This window comes from Podarcis vaucheri (assembly GCF_965113315.1).
Source record: "Podarcis vaucheri genome assembly, chromosome: 10".
NCBI classification, from domain to species: domain Eukaryota; kingdom Metazoa; phylum Chordata; class Lepidosauria; order Squamata; family Lacertidae; genus Podarcis; species Podarcis vaucheri.
Genome location: NC_138748.1, coordinates 27399895 through 27419313, shown reverse-complemented (window position 1 = coordinate 27419313; position 19419 = coordinate 27399895). Strand labels below are relative to the sequence as shown.

The following is a 19419-nucleotide window of genomic DNA, read 5'->3' as shown; positions in this document are numbered from 1 at the left end:
GGTGTGGAGAACCACCAGGAACCATAAGGAATCAGATAGTCCTTATTGGTCAGTTAGAAACTCTCCCCAAGTATGTAAAAGGAACTTGGGAACTCTGGAACACGCAAATGCTTTTTTCTCTAACCCATTTAAGTCATCCTAATTTGGTCATCTCTTGTGGTGCTGACGAAGGAAGCAGCATTACCAAGACACATTAGCGCTCATTAGCATAATTTAATATTAGACTTACTCAGCAGAAACTGAAGTCGGTACTCTATTTGCATACGGCACACCTTTGCACTCCTCGCTTGCGGCAGAACAACTGGATCCGGCCACTGGGAAGGATGTGGAAGAACTCCAGTTGACCGGGCAGATCCATCTGGCAAGCTGAACTGTCTCCACAAAGAAGCATCTTCAGTGTTCTCCATGTGGTGTTCATGGCATTTGAACTGAATGCTTAGAAAAGCAACAATGAGGGTGTGTCAAACATAGTCAATATAAAATGCAATCTGTACTTAAAATTACTGTGAACAAGTGAATTTATATTTTACTTTAGGAAAGAATGGGTTTTTATTTTAGTGCTGGAAAGGCCTTGCAGGTGAATTCTAATATGCTTCTTCTGAAATGGCAGCTCTGTGTTTTAGTGTTTTGAGAGAATATATCATATCCTCTTCATTCTATTTGTTCTAGCATTGCACTTCCATTTTTCTTATGAAAATGATTAAGGTGAGAATTGTGTCTACCATGACTATCTATTTTTGTTCCCCTTTGAAGAAATACATCAAGACTCAAAGTATAGAATGCACTGGGATGAAAAAAATATTAATTCAAATCTAGTGGCAGAAGCAGACTAGTACTCTTATTTACTCCACAAACACACACACACACACTGCCGGCAACCTGTCATTTCCTTTTCTGATTGAGGTGAAATTTACAGAGTAGTTCAGATGTGGATAGTTATAATAAGAAGTTGCCACACCAATTGTGTTATGTTCTACAAAAAGTTGAACTAAGAAAGCACCAGTCTCTCACTCTCTCTCTTTGAAAAGTAGAAACCTAAGACTAGGAGAAAGACCAAGGGGAAAATGGGAAGAAACTTTTAAAATTATTTTATTTTGCAAGAACTTTGGAATATCAGTCATATTGCATTTAACAGTGCTAAGTCCAGACCTGCAGACAAATGCTATTCATTTCTGTTTTGTGAGCTGTTGGTTCATATTGCTTTCAATGTATTTGTATAATTTGTTCCTGCTCATTCTGGTTTTTTTCCAGAATTAGTGAGTGCTGCTTTGTAGTGGTTGAGAGAATGAGCTATGATGTGGAAATATCCCTGGGTTTGGTTCTCCACTCAACTATTAAACAATTGAGTGGATTGAGCTGCCATCTCTGATCAGTATTGCTGCTTCTTCTGAACATGGGAATAATACCGTCCCACCATACATGGTTGTTGTGGAGGTAACTAAGGTAAGATAAAGTATGTGAAGTAGTTTGACCACTTAGGAAATAAGACAGTTTGTGTTTACACATACAGTGGTACCTCGGGTTAAGAACTTAATTCGTTCTGGAGATCTGTTCCTAACCTGAAACTGTTCATAACGTGAAGCTCCACTTTAGCTAATGGGGCCTCCTGCTGCTGCTGCACCGCCGCTGCACGATTTCTGTTCTCATCCTGAAGCAAAGTTCTTAACCCAAGGTACTATTTCTGGGTTAGCAGAGTCTGTAACCTGAAGCGTCTGTAACCTGAAGTGTCTGTAACCCGAGTTACCACTGTACCTGCTTTTTCTGCTTTTTGTTTGATTTCTGTTTTGGTTTGACCGCCACACTTTTAGTGCTTTGCAGGACTCTGGACACCAGAGAAGGGCTGGGTGCCAGACCACTTTACCACTGAAAACGTGTTTAAATGAGACTATGCAATTTCCTCCTGACAGTTCTTAAAATATGTCTTTTCCACAAGCAGATTCAACAGTCCCGCGACAAGTCAGCACTGCTACTCTGGCTAAAATCCTCCAGCAGGCAATTCATTAAGCCTGCTCCCAGTTTAGCTTTTGAAGCTGCTTTCCATCTCAGGGCTGCCACAACCTTATTGCTGTGAAGTTTTAAAATTCTGGGCTGCTCATGAAATTCACTCTGTGCACCAACTCTCGCCAAAGGGGCTGGCTAGTACAGTGAAACCTCGACTTACGTACGGCTCTATCCTGTTACGACTTTCAGTAGGTGCTTCGACTTATGAACTTTCCTCTAGATACGAACAGAGGCCTTGCTGGCAGACCGGAGCTCGCCTGGCCGGCTGCGGAGCAGCGCTGGGGCCTCTGCTGCCGGGGAGAGGGCCCCCATCCCACCCACCCCCAAAGCTGTGGAAGAGGTGCTGCCTGCAAGAGGCACACCAGGGCGCACTGCAGCCCCCCCCCCCAAGGAACTAACCTGAGGAAGTCCAGAGAAGAACCTGGCCTGGCAAGAAGAAAAAGTGACCCTGGCCAAAGTGAACCAGCTCTTTACTGATCCTTGCCCCCCCCCCCCCAGCTTGTAGCCAGGTAAGCCCACCCACCCTCAGTGCGCGTAAGGAAAAAAAAGTTTTTTTTTCCATCTACAATACTGTCTTATTTATTTTATAGTACAGTACATTGATTATTGCCTTCATTTTATGGATCTATGGTCTCGTTAGACAGTAAAATGCGTGTTAAATTGCTGTTTTAGGGGCTGTTTTCATTGTCTAGAACGGATCAATTCACTTTTCCATTACTTTCTATGGAAAAGTGCGCCTCTACGTTTCTAGTTATGACCGGACCTCTGGTGTTCAGATGCCCGATTATCGTCTTCCAAAGCAACTACTCTATTCTGAACTTAAAAATGGAAAGCGTAATGCTGGTGGTCAACAAAAGAGGTTTAAAGACTCTCCCAAGGCAAATCTAAAAAAATGTAGTATTAACACTGACAACTGGGAAACACTGGCCTGCGAGCGCTCCAACTGGAGAACAACCAAAGGTGTCATAGGCTTTGAAGACGCTCAAACTCAGGACGCAAGGGAGAAACGTGCTGAGAGGAAGATGGCACGCTTGGCAAACCCTCGCCGTGATCAACTCCCGCCCAGAAACCTATGTCCCCACTGTGGAAGGAAGTGTGGATCCAGAACTGGCCTCCACAGTCACTTACGGACTCACTGTTAAAACTGTGTTTATGGAAGACAATCTTACTCGAGTGATCGCCAAAGAAGAAGACAAACGCTGGAGGGAGACAGAGGCCAGCATTTGGAGGCGGCTGCCTTTTCCCCGCCTCTGCCAGCAGGCGCTCTCTCCCCAGCCCGAAGAAAGGAGTGGAGTGAAGCGAGCGGGAGAAGAGGAAGAAGGGGAGCCAGCCTGAGCCGGGCGCCGCACTCTTTTCCCGCTCTTCAGCCGCTCGCCTTCGGGTTTCCGCCGCCTTCCTGGATGGGATTTCAGCTCCCCGGGAAGGATCCCCACCCGTCCACTCGCGCCTCCCGGGAGAGGCGGGAAAAGCAACTCCCCCGGGGAGGGAGGCGTCGGCACCGCAGCCCCGCACCGCGCGGAGGAAGCGCGCCAGGAGGAGGACCGGCCTCTCCCTCGACGTAGCGGCTCCTCGTTACTCGGCGTTTGCCTTTACTCCTCGCCTCCCTTCGCAGCCCGCCCCGGCGCCTCAAGAGGACGCGCCTGCCTGGGATCGTAGCAGCGCTCCCGGGCTTGGGGCAGATGCGGGAGGCTGCTCTTGCGACGGGCACGGGGCGGGCTGGGCGGCTGCCTGCGTGAGGGACCCTCGGCGGCCAGAAGAGGTTCTGGAACGGGGACGGGGCGCCCGACCTCTCGCCCGTCTGTGGACCTTGCACCCCGCAGGAGCAAGGCGTGGGGTGGAGAAACAGTGTCCCCCCCCCTCACCGAAAGGACGCGCCATCTGCCGCCTCATCGGGACGTGGGCGCTTCCTCCCCGCTGCCTGCCTGCTTGCCCATCCCAGCCACGCAGATGGTTCCCCGCGCTTTCAGGGGAGAAGGAGAGCGAGGTGCCGTCGAATCGCCCGCCTGAAGCAGCAGCAGCGGCAGCAGCAGCAGCAGCAGCAGCAGCGAGCTAAGCCAGCGACCTGGAGAACTACGAGCAGACTGGCTGCACTGAAGGAAGAATTTCCTCCGCCCGCTTTATTCCCCGGGAAAGGGAGCAGAATGGAGGGAGGCAAACTGGCCGAAAGTGGCCCCGCGTGCTGAAAGCAAAGCAAACTAACCACAAATGGAATAACAGAGCGCGGGGAGATCTCTCTGCAATAGTCCGGAGTTGTTGCTCTTTTCTTTTTCTTAAAAAAAAAATCTCTCTCGAGTGGATCGGGGCGTCGCTGAGCAGCCAAAGGGTGGAGAGCAGCGCGGGGCTGCGGGACTAACTTGCTTTTTCCCGAGGGGCGAAAGAATAAGAGAGAAGGTTGAAAGCGGCGATTTTCTCTCTCGCACCCCCCCCCCTTTAACGTTTTGTACGGTTGTGGTTTGGAAACCGTGCAAAGCAGATCTATAGCACAACCCCAAATCATCCCCCCCCCGCCCCCCGTTGGCCTTCTGGTTTGTTTGGAACTCGCCTCCGAATCTTATTTAGACACATAAAAGTAGCCCGCTCTCTTTTGAACCAGCTCCCTCTCCCGCCCCCATGCCACTGGATGCTGCAGGCGAATTTGGGATTTGTAAGCGATGCAAGTCCGATAAAGCTGGAGTTTCCCTCCGGGACCTGAAGGAGGATCGCTAGGTGGTTCCTTAAGGAAGCGGGTCTGCAGGTAGGTGAGGAAAGGCGCCGCCGCCGCCGCCGCCGCCAGGGCTTCCTTTTCCCGCATGGGCTGGGCTCAGCCGCTCCTGCTCCCTGCTTGGAGGGCAGACGTGAGATCTCTGAAAGTGGATTAGTTACGCGCCTTTTAACGCCCAGTAACCAGAACCACCCGCCTCTACTTTCACTAGTGTGGTTAAGAGGGGATATTCGTGGGGTTTTCTAATGTCGGTCGGTTCACACTAATGGGTGATGTGGGAACTGCGGTTGGTGAGGTTATTCTGGATTATTTAATCTGGAATAATAATAAAAAAGGCTGTGTGTATGTGCCCTGAGGTTGTGTGGGCATTTGGCATGAGCTGGGAGACGTGAAACCTGGGTCCCCTTCCTCGTCTTAACACAGTAAATCTCTCGACCTGAGACGCTGTCTTTTTACATCTGGACAGAGTTTGGGGTAGGTGGTGTGGTGGGTAGAGGAGCGAAGTTGTGGAGAAATGTGACCTCAATATTTGGGTGCATACCTAACACTGGTTTGTTTATACCTTGGTAGCATTCTTGAACTGTGCTCTGTGGAATCCAGGGTGGATGTTTGGCGAACACCCATTGCAAGGTGATGGATGAAAAGGGGACTGTACCTTTACTAAGACCTTGTTGAGCTGGAAATCTTGTGATGGTGGTGGTTCTAGATTAGTTAACACAAAGAGTACAAGGGGGTGGTTTTGTGCACAATATATGTTTGTTCTTGAAAAGACTCCTACCCCCTCCCCACTTCAGTCTAAGAGAGATTCCAAAAAACCCAGTGGTGGTAAACTGTCTACCTCAATTCCAGTTGATTCCTGCTTGGTTTCTAAGGCAATTTAAAAATATCTTATTTGAAGAAGTGTACTGGGCTTTGGGATACCTGCTTTTCTAGAACTCCAGGTAGATCTAGCTATGGTGTGATGAGTGGGGTCTGAAAGAAGGGGAACCCCCCCCCCCAGCAGTGAGGTGCAGAAATAAGAATTGTTTCCCTGAAATAAAAATAAGGAACATTCTCTTCAAATAAGAAGGCATATTGGTGTGAAATGGCACTACATTTGTGTTTAACTAACCCATATGTACTGCAGCGTGGATCAATGAGATGTGTCAAGTCTTCTCTTTGAAATCCTCACACTGTCTGTTCCTTATTATTTTAATCCTCACCCTGCATCCCCCCCCCCCAATATCTGCAGGAGGAGATGCGGGGGCCATCTGTGAGAGACTATTGATTTCTCTGCCTAACTCCTTTCATAAAGAGCAAGGCTGGTAACTTCCAGAGCCTCATATATCCTGAGATTTTTATTCTGTTTGGAGACTAGTCGCTTTATTGAATGACTGGAGGGAGAGGTTAAAGAGTAGAGGAATTGTTTTATGAATCTTTGGGAAAAAGAGGCTTTATAAACCATGAGGTTTGATTTCATTTATTCCTGTGTAAATACTTTCCAAGTTGTGCCTTACGCCTTTTTTTTTGGGGGGGGGGTCATCTGTTTTGCTTCCTTCCATTTATTAGACGTATATTAGATTAATGTGGATTTCCATTTTGACCAGGTTAGCACCTACTATTTAACAGTGAGACTTTCTCAATGCCCCTCCCTCCTTTTCCAAACACCTTTGCAAAAGCAGGAATTTTGAAATACCTGCTTCGTTTCTCGTACAGCTGTGGATCTGACTGTTGCGAGCAAAAGAGGCAACTGTTTTGAGTACTGTAAATATATGTAGTTATCCTGTTAATCGTTTTGCTCTGTTTTGTACATCCTTTTCAGCAGTTTACACCTGTCTGGAGAACTTTTTAAGTTTGTTGTTTTAACTGTAGAGAACACGATTCATAAGCTCTAGGATAATATTAGTAATTACCATTTTTTTCTGTCTCTTGTAGAAATACTATTATTATTATTTTACAAAAGCCAGACAAAGCACTTCAAGGTGTTAAGGTATATTTGCATCGTAGGGTTCATTTAAAGTACTGTACCTGGTTTATCAGTTGGCCTTAGGCACAGACATTTAAGTTGTCATCAGATTTACAACTTACTTTGTTAATCAATATAAACTAAAGCAAGAAGTTATATTAACGTATAATTATATTTGCAGACTCTTCAACATACTTACCGTACTTTGAACTAAGGCTCATCAGTATAGCATATTCCCATGTAAATATATTTAGAGAGCTGAGCTGCCAAATATTTTTAGAGCATCAAAGCAAATGAATAACCTGCTTCCAAGATGACATACCACAGTCATTAGGAAACCGTCTTTGACATATTTTTGTATAATGAGGGTTCCACAATTTTCAGCAGTTTCTTTTTAATATATCCATCAAGTGATTTTGCAATTGGTGGAGTATTAGAGAGACAATGTTAAGTCTCAACTGCAAATACGATAATTTTTGGAGTTTTTACCCATGCAGGTCTTGATTTCTAAAGCTAACATTTTGGCATTGTGTGAGTTAACTCTTTCTGTACCAAAACACGGTTGCATCTTGTCCTAACAATCTTAAGATAGGATTGTTATTACTGATAGATTAGCAGTATTATATATATGGCTGTGGGAGCAGCATGCGGTCAGTAACGGTATGGTGTCTATCTGCTAATATGTGCCTTAGAATATCTTGATTCCACTCACAAGGCACAATCCACCAAGAAATTATTTTGCTCCAGCCCCAATTAAATGACTAGGTAATGCAAAAAAAATTTTTGAAAGGGATTTCCTGGTATACTGTGTATATAATGTTTTTCATCAGAGACTAGATGCATCCTTTTTGCATGCCTTTTGTGAAAAACACGGGGTTTTCAGCATTGCACTGGGGCAGACAGAATGTAACAGCTACGTGGAATGGAAAACCACGTGTGCGGGTAAGATAACTGCATTAGAAAACCACTTGTAAAGAAAGACAATATTATGATAGAAGATTCATAGGACCTCATAAAGATTTATGTTCAAGGAGATAGCCTGCACCATTGCTCTGAAACTGCATAGCACTATTTAATAATCAAAACATCTGAAGCTTTCTATATGGCATCAAAGCACCGGTCTACCTAGCTAAGCATTGTTTATAACTTAACAGACAGCAGATTTTTCAAGGCTACATGCAGAAAGAGTTCATGGAATCACTGGAGTTGGTGGGAAAACCACTCTTCTAGGGATGAACTTCCATCTGATTAGGATAGCACCTCTGAATGCTAAACTGAGAAAAGACTCCGCTAAATGTTCAGTTGCATGCATACAGATAGGAGACTATCTCAATGCCATGCAGTATTTAATGCTATGGATTTGCCTAGATATAGAGAAGCATAGCAGTCAACTGGAGATCATATTGTACTGAGCAGATAACTGTGATTTATTCATATCAGGTAGTAAATAATAAAGACCTGTAGCTTAAAGTAGCTCTTTAACTTAGAACAGAGGATGTTATGCCATAATGTCGTCCAGAAACACATTCATTTTTCTTGCAAATTACAGTATTTTTTTTTTAAAAAGGACTTGCATTCCAATCCTATGCATTTTTACTTAGAATTCTGAGTAAATTACTCCTTGGTAAGTGTGCATAGGATTGAAACCTTAATGAATGAAACGTGTGCCCATTTTAATTTGAGCAGTATTTTATTGAAATGTTTAAGGGTGCAATCCTGTAACCTCTTAACTGGGAGTAAACCCCATTGACCTTAACAGGACTTATTTCTGAGCAGGTAGGATTGCGTTGAGAGCTACATGTTTATTTATTATCTATCTATCTATCTATCTAAATAGAGAATTGTGTTTATTAATGATATTCAAATGGTTAACTATCAGAAACATTTTTTAAAAAAATAAAAAATACATACTCTAGTAGTGTAGAAACTGTAATGTTTATTATTTTTTACAATCCCAGGATTATGTGATCTACATGTGATATATGCATGGCATCAATATGAACATGCAGAGTAACCAGAGCAAAAGCAAAAAAAGAGAGATAATAAATTAAAGACTGCATGAATGTATGAAGGGCGAGTCAAGATTCCGAAAAGCTGCTAGAGTTGTCTTCTCTGGTTTAAGTACCACTTTAGAATACAAAGCCATATTGCATGGACAACAGTAACCTTAGAACGGGTTATTTTCTTTTTCAAACTGGCATTGCTCTGACAGTACAGTATAAATTTATTAGTTCCTTATGAGATAACACAAATTGTGCAATGAATAAAATTCCATAATTAAAACACTATGACAGATAATTGGGATTAACACTCACACACTCTCTCTTAATATTTATCGTGCTTCAACCCAAAGCCCACTTACTAAAGAGTAAGAAGCATTGTACTTCAGAGGACTTCCTTGGAGTAAATACACACAGTACTTTTCACTGACCATTCGGTTTTTTTAAATAGTGCAAGGACATCACAAATATTAAAAATCATAGGAAAAGAATGACTATTTTGTTCCCTGTAAAGTAAATTATCCAGAATGATCAAGGCAGTAAACAGCCTTGATCAAGTCAAACACAATGCCTAAGCATACTACAACTTCATATTAAGGCATAATGGTCAACAAATGAGATAATGGGTTATGCCAGCATATAGCATAGTACAGAAAATTTATTCGTGTTCTCGAAATTAAAGCAATATATGTTCCAAAAATATATAAGCTATGCTTGCAACCAGACATCTCTGGTGCATGAACGTATTTTCAAAGAGAGTATCTTTATAGTAAAAGTGTTATCAGCTGAAAGTCTGGTGACTGATGACATCACTAATATCATAGCTTCTATCCATCATGGTTGATTCAATCAACCTCCGGTTCCCTCCTACTGCAGACAGACCATACAGAGACTTGTGCTCTAATTCTGCAAAAGTCGCTATCCAGCTTCTGATAAACCTTGTATTACCAGTTGCCTATCAAAACGAAGCACAAAATAATCATGTCAACCTCAAGTACTCATCTAAGACTGTAGTGCAAAGCTTTTCTCTCCCACAGGAATACAATACAGTTGGGTTTTGTGCTGCTTCTTTCGTACAATGTATTTGGAAACACACTTTGCAGACAGTGAGATAAAATAATAAGATACTACTTTGTTGCAGCTGTGAGGATGGTGCTCATTATACGTGCCTAAAATGGAGATACTTTGTCAAGAGAGGATTGCAGTCCCGAATTCTTTGCGACTGTAGTGTGATATATGCGGAAGAAATATAATGCAGCCTATGCGGGGGTGGGGGAATCTATAAATTGGTTTCTGTGGTCCTTACATAATGAGAAACGTTTAGACATCAGAGCCGTCACTGTTCATATGCGGCAAGACTTTAAGCAGCAACCTATTTTTTTTTTTATAAATGTTGGAAAACAATTACAAAATTAGTTATGTATGCATTTGAAGAATGGGACAATTTGTTATTCCAAGGTTATCAGAATTTATACACTCTTAAGCATTTATAGTTTATTTTCAATGTTATTGTTAACCCCTTTAAAACTTTTATACGTTGTGTACTGCTAACACTTATTGAGGTGGCTTGCCCAGCCTGAAAAAAATTCTCAACATAAATAACAGTTTCTACCAAAATAAAGTAGGTGCATGGCCATCAGCACATCCATACTTAAAAATCAACAAAATCCACCAGGTACCATTTGGACAGCAGACGTTTTTACGTAGGTTGCCCAAGACTCAACAATGCTGGTACCAGGAAAATGGATATGTGGAGGGAGTTCCATAAATGAGGTGACACAAAAAAGTTGTGACCACTCATGTTGCTTCAGAAAAGAGAACACACAGAACTGACTCTCCAGCGAAGATCTGAACAAATGGGCAGGCTCATTTTATTTTGGTAAATGCAGTTTAATTAAAAAGTATAGTGTTATACAGTATAGCCAAACCTACCATGCAATAATATAATGTACTCTATTAAATCTTCTGATAGCTAAGGAGAGGCCGTCCATTACTGAGGTAGTATCGGGAAGTGTCTACTGTACCATGAAGTAAAAAGCAATTGGTTGCATTTACTTTTGCTGAGAAATTCATATAATCATAGAATTGCTTCTGAAGATGTTTTGGAGCACTGTTTTTTTAAAAACAGAACCCCTTTAGGATTGTGTTTCATTGTGTACATTTTTAAATTAATTAAGCACATGCTTATTCCCCCTCTCTTTAAGAGTTGTTTCAAACAGGGAAGTAGTACCACATGCTCTTCCTGGACAGTACCATTTCAGATTATAAGTTGAAAACTGCATTATTGAATTCTCCCGCTTGTTATTTTTCAACTCCTACAAAACGAGTGTCTTGAGAGCAAAGCTAGTATCTTGATTGTAGTCCAGCTTTTCCTCTAACATGCTGTATTTCAGCATGCAGGGAGAGTTTAAAAACAATAATAGATGCAACCTTCAGATATGTGATAGGCACAGGAATGGTTGCACCTTCTACTGTCTTGTGTGCAGTTTCTTTGTTAAAATGATAAGCTAAGGCTATATTCCTAGGGGGTAAGAAAGAGGGAAAGGCATGTAAGACCTCCCAGTATCTCAGTGCGTGCTGACTCAACGTCAGATCTTTAATGTAAGCTGCATTCCTTATTGTGCGAATGCATTCAGCCAAACACATATAGAAGCCTTTTACAGACTTTCATGCTTAGAATGTAAAGGTCTGACATGGAGCCATTGTGCATAGGGAAAGGCCTTGGTCCAGTATATCTGAAGGAGCGTCTCCACCTCCATCGTTCTACCCGGACACTGAGGTCCAGCACCGAGGGCCTTCTGGCAGTTCCCTCATTGCGAGAAGCCAAGTTACAGGGAACCAGGCAGAGGGCCTTCTCGGTAGTGGCACCTGCCCTGTGGAACACCCTCCCACCAGATGTCAAAGAGAACAACAACTACCAGATTTTAGAAGACATCTGAAGGCAGCCCTGTTTCGGGAAGCTTTTAATGTTTGATGTATTATAGTATTTTAATATTCTTTTGGAAGCTGCCCAGAGTGGCTGGGGAAGCCCAGCCAGATGGGCGGGGTATAAATAATAAATTATTATTATTATTATTATTATTATTATTATTATTATTATTATTATTAAGTTGAGGGCAGGTCTTGTGTGCGCATCCCTGACCCCCTTCCAAATTTAAGACCTTAAATGTTCGTTCAAACATTGCACTGGATTCTAGTTGTGGAAAAGAGGCCATTTTCTCCGGAATAAAATAAATTAGGCTGTTGGCATTGTTTGGAAAGTGCAGTATTTCCATGATACAAAGTTTGTTTTTTAAAAGAAGAAGGAAGTAAATATAACAGCGCAATGTGTTTGAGATGCTCATGAGTTGTCGTCCTTTGCAGCTGTTATGCACAGGGTTCTGTGTAAGCTGTATGCTAAATAAGAAATACATTGAAATTCTGCAGAAATGTTATCCAGATTCTGTACCAAGAAAAACTGAGTTTCTCAGGCTTGATACATGTTATGCACTTTTGCTCCTATATTTAATTTTGCAGAACTTAATCATTTATTTATAACCTTTCCTCCAAAAAAGCTGAATTGGCATATATGCTTATTATCCTCCAGCATCTTCTCAAAAGCCCGGCAGTGCAGATTAACTGAGAAATAGTGACTGGCCCCCAAACCACTCAGTGAGCTTCCTGGCTGAGTAGGGATTTGAACCCAAGTCTCCACAGTCCTAGTGTGATACTCTAACCATTATACCACACTATCTTATTCTGCTCCTGTTGTTCATGGGGAAGGGGAAAGAAGAATAGTCCCACCCTCCAACCTCTTGAAATCATCTACTGAAGCTCCCTCCAGAAATGGGAGTTTTCACTAAACATTGCCTGTCTTTGCAGCCAGGTAAAAAGGTAAAGGGACCCCCGACCATTAGGTCCAGTCGTGGCCGACTCTGGGGTTGCGGCGCTCATCTCGCTTTATTGGGCGAGGGAGCCGGCGTACAGCTTCCGGGTCATGTGGCCAGCATGACTAAGCCGCTTCTGGTGAACCAGAGCAGCGCACGGAAACGCCGTTTACCTTCCCGCCGGAGCGGTACCTATTTATCTACTTGCACTTTGACGTGCTTTTGAACTGCTAGGTTGGCAGGAGCAGGGACTGAGCAATGGGAGCTTACCCCGTCGCGGGGATTTGAACCACTGACCTTCTGATCGGTGAGTCCTAGGCTCTGTGGTTTAACCCACAGCCCCACCCGCGTCAATTACAATTTTTTTGCAATTTTCTGTGCTTGCATGGGGTAAAATAAACACACATTTCAGCTACATTCTTACAAAGAATATGAATTAAAAAATCTTGAGACTTTCTGGTATTTGGCTGAAAAGCTGGGGAAATCGCTGAAAAGGGCTCAGCTCTGGCCGAGAGTGCTTTGCAATTTGATCGTTTGAACTGCTTTAGATTAAAAACTTTTATATAAGTGATATGTGTTTTCTCCTTCTGGTGACATGCGTCCTCCCTTATTAAATGCTGCTGTATCTCTTCTTCTGAACTACTTGCTCTTTATTCATCGCTGTGTGGATTTGTCTCATCACCATCAGCGTCTCTGTGAGCTTTCTAAACATCAAAATTGTTTTGCAGTTAGCGCTATCACGTAACTGTTTCTCTTTCCCCTTATGCCCACCTTTTATGTTATATCAGCGCATAAATAAATGTAAGTCATTTACATTTCTAAGTTACCTCAGTGCAGAAGGCACTTGTAAGAAATGCCCCTTTTCACATAGAACATTGGGAGGTTGTATTTCTGACAGTTAAACTTGGACTAGCTATAGTGGGCTGCTGAAATGGAATCATCTTACCTATTTTTCATCTATCCTTGAACAGGAGCAGATTTAGAAAACTATCAGAGATGGGAAATAGGATATACCTTTACTTCCTGTAATGGAAATAACTTGTATGCCTGCAACTCAAATTAACAATTTTTAAGTTCTGGTGATTTCAGTATGGAAGAGTTAAGCATGTGCTAACCTTCCTGTTGTAAACAACAAGACTTGGACATATTTAACTGGAGGGTTTCTGCACACCTTTTACCTCTCCTTTTTGAAAATTAAAAAACCCCCACGTTTTGTTTTAAAAAAGCAGTTTATCTTAAAATGTCAGCATGTGTTTGTCTTGTACTGTTGCAGCTGAATCAATGTACTCTAGTCGGTTTCTTTAAAATGTCCAGGGAGAAATTGTTCCAATAATATACTGGAAGTGAGTTATGAAACAGGAGAGTGGATTGGAAGGCGGGGGAAAACTTGCTTTGCAGTTTCAGCATCTGAATGTATTTAAGCTCATTATCCATCAGTTAGGATTCCAGTGCATTGTATTTAATATTCTGTAACTTTAATTCTAAACATGTTACCCAGATTATATCGAAACAATGGGGTCAACTTCCATATGCTGCCTTAAGAATATGTATGTGTGTGTGTGTGTGTGTGTGTGTGTGTATATATATATATATATATATATATACGTACAGATAGATAGCTTGGTACCTATTAATCATTAGCTCTCCTCATTTTTGGCCTTTTCTCTTTGTAAAATCATGGTTTTCAAATCTCCTTCAATTTTAGCTCCTGAGGGGATGAAAGAAGCAGAAAATGTACTCAGATGGCCTAAATCTGTCAAGGCGAAGGGATTTTGGAGTCAGTAGCCGTATTCCTGACTCTCCATAAATGTCTCCATATGAATTCTGTTTGGTTAAAGCTGTATAAACTTTGGACAGGCTGAGAAGAGAGATGAAGAACTATTCTTTTGCATTTTTGGTACTAGCAGGCTTCGTAGCAGTAATACATGCTGGTGCTGCTCTACAAATGCTAGGCATTGTGAAAACTGTGTGTAGCAGGCTATACTTGCCACCATTTCATCTAAGCTTGAAATGACTACTTTTTATTTTTACTTACTTTAATGGTCTGAAATAATTTGTGTTTGAATGGATAAACCAGCTATTAAAATATTACTTGAGGCAGCAGTTTTCTTGTATTGTGTTTCAGCAGCACAGGAATGATTTCACACACACACACACACACACACACACACACACACACACATATAATAATGTAATGTAACATGAAATACTTTTAGCCTTGAAAGTTCTTATGACTGTGCAAAGTAAGTTAAGCCCACCAGCATTTTAAGAGGGAGATAGCATGGAGCAGGAATTAAATGAAAGCCTGGAATTGCAGTGCATAGAGATTTGGGGATTGGACATTCCAGTTGCCACTCAGCTGTGAAGCCTATGAGGTGGCCTTGACAGTTCTCAGTATATCTTAGTTCAGCCGACCCTCAGAGGAATTGCTATAAAGGGGGGGGGAGTGAAATATTGTAAAGAAACAATATTTGTTGTACATTCAGCCTGCCCTCCCCATGGCTGCTTAGCAAAAGAGCTCCCCGCTCACCCAGGAACTTTTGTTCCAAGAGGGCTTTGTGTGCTTTTAACGTGTGTGGTGTGTTTCATCTTCCTCAACTTAGAATGGTACTCCTGAAACAGTGAGGAGGCGGGCACAAGTTAATTCAAACATCTGCCTGGGTGGCACTAAGGTTGTTTCTGGCTATCCTAATGGGGCTGAAGGAATGGAGGCATTGTGGAATTATCCAGCATATTCCATGTATAGTGTGATGGGAATGTGCCAGAGGCATGTTCATTTGCTGCCCTTGTGTGGGGACAGCATGTGAGTGTTGCCACCAACACATTCCCTAATTAGGGAGCTATAAGGACCCCAACACTGTGTCTACTATTCTTACGCCATTTTTGTAGTTTCTGGTCTCCGCTGCCAGTCTTGAAGTATGCATTGGATATGACAGCTTTTCTGCTGCCACAGGACTATTTCATTTATTTTGGTAACTTCTCTTTGTGTGGAATTCGTTGGTAAAGAGTACAAAGAACATAGGAAATAAGATGAAAAAAATATTATTTTTTAATTTCAGGAAGTCTAAAGATGGTTTGTGTTTTGGTACAAACTGTATGTTTGTTGTGACATCATTCACATTCTTAAGCCAGTAGAACATCAGTATGTACGGTAAATAATTAGATGCAAAATGCTTAGTGAGTATTTAATAATACAGTTTTCTAATTTTCTGATTAATGATGAAACATATAAAAACATTCATTATGTTTGTAGGAATTCAAGCAGCCACTTTGTGAATAATGGCTTGATTAACTTCCTCCGTTAGAAATGGCACAAAACGAAAGGAAAGTAATCTCAATGAATAGATTTTCCCATTCTACAATATATAACCAAACTATTTCTGGAAGACAGAATTAAAGTCTGCTGCACAGTGTGAGAATTATATAACACACTGCATTATTATTCCCCTACCATATGCTTAGTCATATCTGGTCCAAAATGTGCATGAGGTTAACATGCAAATCCTTATATGTCCAGTTGCAACCAAAAGTGAAAAAAAGGGAGAGGGTACTGTTATAAGTTGGCCAGGGAGACCCTCCCTAAACCTCATAAATTAGGCACCCCCAAACTTGACCCGCCAGATGTTTTGGGACTACAATTCCCATCATCGCTGACCACTGGTCCTGTTAGCTAGGGATGATGGGAGTTGTAGTCCCAAAACATCTGGAGTGCCGAGTTTGGGGATGCCTGCCATAAATTAATGAATGTCAGGATCTAGCTAATATTTGGAGTATTGGAGGGGAGATTCCAGGTCGGGGGGGGGGGAATTCAGGCTAAGCTTACTTTCCATCTGGGAAAGAGTCTTTAACATCACAAAAGGTCTTGATGACCCACATAAAAGAAGAGTCCTTGGACCTGGGGGGAGTGGGATTGTCAAGGTGGCAGGGGGTGGGCAGGCTGTGCTCACTGGAAAAAATGAGTCTGAAGATAGCCGAGGGATGAGGAGCAGCTGCTTGGAGGAGGAGTTCCCGGAAACAAGAAAGGGAGAACAAAGGCCAGAACCATCTCTTGCTGAAGGAGGCTGCATTGAGAGACCAGGAACCATGGCTGGCTGTTGCTTTGGCCCCAAGTTTGCTGAGAGGTAATGAGAGACACTGTCGAGGTATAGTGTTCTGCACCCACCTTCTTTGGGTGTATATTGATGTAAAATAAACCATATATCTTAGAACGCTACATCCTCTGTTGTGCCCTGAATTCACAATGGAAACATGACCCTGAGTGAGAGCCTGGAACCTTGCTACTGATTAGCAGAGGTTTGGGTGATGCATAGCAGTATAATTAAAGAACAGCAAGGGTGTGAGGAAAATTTGCTAGTAGTAGGTAGCACAGAGGGATGCGGGTGGCGCTGTGAGTTAAACCACAGAGCCTAGGACTTGCCGATCAGAAGGTCGCCTGTTCGAATCCCCGAGACGGGGTGAACTCCCGTTGCTTGGTCCCTGCTCCTGCCAACCTAGCAGTTCGAAAGCATGTCAAAGTGCAAGTAGATAAATAGGTACCGCTCCGGCGGGAAGGTAAACGGTGTTTCCGTGCGCTGCTCTGGTTCACCAGAAGCGGCTTAGTCATGCTGGCCACATGACTGTACGCCGGCTCCCTCGGCCAATAACGCGAGATGAGCGCCGCAACCCCAGAGTTGGCCACGACTGGACCTAATGGTCAGGGGTCGCTTTACCTTTACCTTTAGGTATCACAGAAGAAGTATGCCCCCCTGTAGCAAATTATTTATAGCCATCAAGAGTAGAGGAAAATCTGTGCAATAAATGGTTAACACAGTATGAGTCTTCAGCCATGTATATATTTATTTGGATGACAACACTTTTTTGTTTTCTATACCTGGACCTCACATTTTCCTTGCAAGAGAATCTGCCTTAAGGCTTTTGCTTTCTAATAGCTACTAAGTGAAATAAAAAGAGGAGGATGCAGAACCTCTCAAGGATGGCTCTCTTACTCTTCTCCATCAACTTAAACCATCTGTTTTCGGATAATTATGTGCTCCATGCAAGTAAGTTTACATACAAGAGAAGCTTTCGTTTTGAGAGGAGAAATTGGAAGAGAAGAAATGGCCCCCTTGCAAACAGCACTGGGCTACAAAATCTTAGATCCATGAATTGATTTCATGACTTCTCAAAGAAAGGAGTGTGAACGTCCATTGTCTGAACTCGAATGTTCTACAAAGAATACTTCTGAAAAATAAATCAAATACTATAGTTTGTGTCCTGCTGCTTTGATTGCCCGGTATTCATCACTATTTCATTTTCAGCTCTGTTCTCAAAGCACTTCCACCATTTTCAGTCCAATTTACATCAAGGGGACTTCTACTAGTTTGTGTGCTTTTGAGGACCAAGTTGGCTGTGTCTGCTTAGATTTTGGCTTTAATTACAGGTAGGATCCATTTGAAGATCCATTTGAAGTGAGGCCCCTCACCCTGTCCTAATAAAATTGTTACATGTGTAAAAGACCTTTAGTACGGTTGAAGCTTGTGATATACTTAATATAAAATAGAATATTTTAGAAAGGATAATGATTTTGTGAAAAAGAAGCTGTCAAATAGGGAATCAAATCTACGTAACTCAGATAACCCAGGTGACATGTTCTAGGAGGCAGGTAGGTTTTAGGCTCATGGTTCAGTGGTATCTTGAGATCACAGGTCATCCTTTCCTACAATATTGTTTCTAAAGAGAGAACTCAGATTTGTTTTATTCCCATTTTGTTTCATTTCAACATAGGTTCTTCAACTACCTAGGAAAAATTTCATTGGAAGATGTATTGCAAGCGATACCTCTAATCTCATTAGGTATTTGTAAAATGCCCTTCACAGCATGAATCTTCTGCCGCATCTTTCCTTCTCATCGGGCTTCTGTTGGGGTTTCTTTTCTGTTGAAACGTGGTGCCATTGCTGTCCAATTTTCTGTTATACATAGGGTGCTCCCAGGGAACAGCTGTTTGACTGACTGCAGCGGTTCTTTCCCCTCATCCTCCTGTGTCATTATTAAGATCCTCAGATGACTTCCTTTCGGATCATGGAGCAGGTGCAACATTGTTACTGAAAAGACACGCTCTATAAATTAAACTGTAAATTGGATTGATCTTCTGTTAAAAATTGAGGTCATTAAAATGTTACTGGGATTTAAAGATCCACAGTACACCCCCTTGTTGCTGCTCCATAGTCCTCAAACACAAGTTGTAGTCTTGTACCACAACTGTCCTATGGAGTATAGTGATTATTGAAGCATTTATGACAGCATAATAATAATAAATTTTATTTATACCCCACCCACCCCAGCCAAGACTGGGCTCGGAGCAGCTAACACCAAATATAAAATACAGTAAAAACATTTTTTAAAAAAAAGTTGATTAAAATATAGGTTAGAATACAGTTTAAAATACAGCTTAAAATGCAGCCTCGTTTTAGTGGTAGCCCATAGACCATAAGGGGAGAAAGCGTCAAATATTCACAAGGGCCAACTATCCATGCTGGTCCTACATGGGCCAGCAAAAAGAGCCAAAGAAAAATTTACCATATTTTTTGCCCTATAGGACGCACTTTTTCCCCTTCAAAAATGAAGGGGAAATGTGTGTGCGTCCTATGGGGCGAATGCAGGCTTTTGCTGAAGCCTGGAGAGCGAGAGGGGTCGGTGCGCACCGACCCCTCTCACTCTCCAGGCTTCAGGAAGCTCTCCACAAGCCTTGCAAGCCTGGCGGGAGGTCCCGCGGGCTCGCAAGGCTTGCGGGCAGCAGCCTGCAACCCAAAAGCTCACGGGACAGCGGGGAGGCGCAGCGCCGCCACCCCGCTATTCCCCGACCTGGTCTGGAGGCTGGCGGCTGGCAAGCCGCTGTCCCTGAAGGCAGAAGAGGGAGACGGAGCGCTC

General features: G+C 42.6%; 1 protein-coding gene across 2 annotated transcripts in view; it reads left to right on the top strand.

The window, feature by feature from the left end:
- The first annotated feature begins 3319 nt into the window (after positions 1–3319).
- TAFA2 (TAFA chemokine like family member 2) overlaps positions 3320–19419 on the top strand; it is a 147268-nt gene continuing 131168 nt past the window's right edge. The window contains exon 1 of one of the 2 annotated variants that reach the window (XR_014223835.1): positions 3320–4735. The gene's annotated coding sequence lies outside the window, so the exon portion shown is untranslated. Of the gene's footprint in view, positions 4736–5064; positions 5177–19419 lie in introns of those variants that run through there. The other variant, XR_014223836.1, reaches the window with a different exon arrangement.